Source organism: Nanorana parkeri, unplaced genomic scaffold (assembly GCF_000935625.1).
Source record: "Nanorana parkeri isolate BGI_ZX_2015 unplaced genomic scaffold, ASM93562v1 scaffold504, whole genome shotgun sequence".
Classification (NCBI taxonomy): domain Eukaryota; kingdom Metazoa; phylum Chordata; class Amphibia; order Anura; family Dicroglossidae; genus Nanorana; species Nanorana parkeri.
The window spans coordinates 22,315-24,495 of record NW_017306772.1 but is presented as its reverse complement, the minus strand read 5'-3'; the positions used below and the strand labels follow the sequence as shown (position 1 = coordinate 24,495).

The window sequence follows — 2,181 nt, the reverse complement described above, 5'->3', positions numbered from 1 at the left end:
CCCTCCCTCCACGTGGTTTGGAAGCTGTCCGCTGCTCCTTGCTCAGTTCTAATGATAGGTTAGTGGCATTTCCAGGTCCCGGTAGCCCAGGCTTGTTCCTCAAGCATCCTGCTAAATGCCCCACATCCTCAGCTTGTAAATTATTACCCTTCTTAAAGTGACACTAAACTCAGGAGGAAAATCTTAAAAAAATGCATCCAAGAACTTTAATATTAACAAAAATGTATCTTGTGTATCACTCGGTTGTAGATCCTCAAATCATTTCTGACTTGGTGCCGACACTGTCCTTCCTTCTGGAGGGGGGCTACTTTTCTTCCCCCTTCGTCCCTGTGTGTGCTGTAAAGTAGTCACCGCACCTAGCTCGCTCCTGTGATGGACTACAATCTCAATACAGATTAGTAAACAAAACATGAGATTGTAGTCCACCACGGGAGTGACCTTGGAGCGGTGGCTACCACAGGGACCATGGGGAACAAAAGTAGCCACCCTCCAGAAGGAAGGACAATGTCAGCACCAATTCAGAGATGATTTGAGGATCTACAGCCAAGTGATACACAAATAAGATACATTTTTGTTGTTAGGGTACATGAATGTATTTTTAGGATTAAACTCCTGAGATTAGTGTCACTCTAAATTTTCCACCCCTGCATGGCTGGCCAAGCTACCAGCTGCTCCCTGTTGTGTTCTAGTGATGGGCGAGCAGCATTTTGTAGCTCCAAATAAAGCCCTACATTCTGAACCTGCAAAGTCACCCTCCATAATTTTCCACCTCAATATGGCTAGGCCAGCTGCTCCCTGCTCTTTTCTAATGGTGGGCAAGTAGCTGTTTTAGTTGCAGGCACCCCGGCCATGACCCTCATGCATTCTGCTAAATGCCCCACATCCTGAACCTTCCAACAGCTACCATCCCTAATCCCCCCCCTCTCTCCCACGGCTGGCAAGCTGCCAGCTGCTCCCTGCTCTTTTCTAATGATAAGCAAGTGGCATTTTTAGAAGAAGCTGAATTTGAAAGGAAGTGGGGAAAGGGGTCTTTGCTTACTGATTGTCCCTGGCAATGTCAGTCTCAGAAAATGGTGTTCCTGCTAACACACTAAGTAATGTGTATCCATGGTAACCAGCAACCCCATCCTTCTTAAAAAACAAGGGCAATGGAAAACATGGCTTTAAAAAGGCTATACAATAAATCCAGCTTGCCTGCCTGTGGATAAAGAGGAAGTATAAAATGCCTTTTATTGTGTCGGGAGCTGGTAAAGTTGGTCATCACGGACAGCTACCATGTTACTAAAGGGTGCCGCTATACAGAGGCAGAGCCCCCCCCCCAAAAAAAGCAGGCACGTTTAACCACAATGCTATGAGAGCTGCAGGCTATTACATAGCAGTCGGTATCAGAGCGCTGTGTATGATAACCCTCGTGTTCTATGTAATATGAGGACTATATGGCGGCGGCTGCTGCACATCACACTGTACAGGTGACCCTCCGTGCATGTTACCTGCCGGATCCAGGCTGTTCATTCTCCTCTGTGCACTGCAGTGAAGGGAGGCGGGGAACTGTACAGCTACAGCACATGCAGGACAAAGAAAAGTCACCCTGGGAGACGGCTTGGAGCTCACTTCTGTAACAGTTCTCTATACGTTAAGAGCTTATGTTTGGCCTTCCTGAGCTCTTTCCAATGTAGGTGTGTGTAAAGTCTTAGCTAGTTGGTAATAATAATATGCTAACGGTCCAGGTGAAAGCTTGCTGCTCCTGTGTCTCCCTGGTGACATGCGCGTCCCTCATAGTGCAAATGTCCTTCTTGCATCATCTGTCCTTTATAAAAAGACATCATTGAAAAATTAGCATTATTCTGGCTTTGGTAATGTAGTGGCATTTGGAGGAATGCATAAAAACTGGAGCAGACAGAACATGGAGCAGTTCCCTATGGCAACTAATCAGCTTCTATCGAGTTTGTTCAGATAAGATTCGAAAATGAAAGAGAGAAGCTGATTGGTTGCCATGCACAGCTGCTCTAGATACTGTAGGTTCCTGTTCATTTTGTAAAGAGGAACCTCTGGCCAATAGTCTATGTTCACACCTGTTTGGCTGGCACACAACAAAGTATGACTAAAGGAATCCCATTATTTTCTATGGGGCTCGTTCACACCTAGGTAACACCCTGTCCATGCGACTTGGGAAATGGTGCA

At 46.2% G+C, this 2,181-nt stretch overlaps 1 protein-coding gene across 2 annotated transcripts in view; it reads right to left on the bottom strand.

Annotated features, from left to right (window-relative positions):
* Nucleotides 1–1,568, bottom strand: part of LOC108790809 (F-BAR domain only protein 1-like) — a 129,128-nt gene extending 127,560 nt beyond the window's left edge. For both annotated transcript variants that reach the window (XM_018561160.1, XM_018561161.1), the window contains exon 1: nt 1,491–1,568. The gene's annotated coding sequence lies outside the window, so the exon portion shown is untranslated. The remainder of the gene's footprint in view (nt 1–1,490) is intronic.
* Between the last annotated feature and the right edge of the window lie 613 nt (nt 1,569–2,181).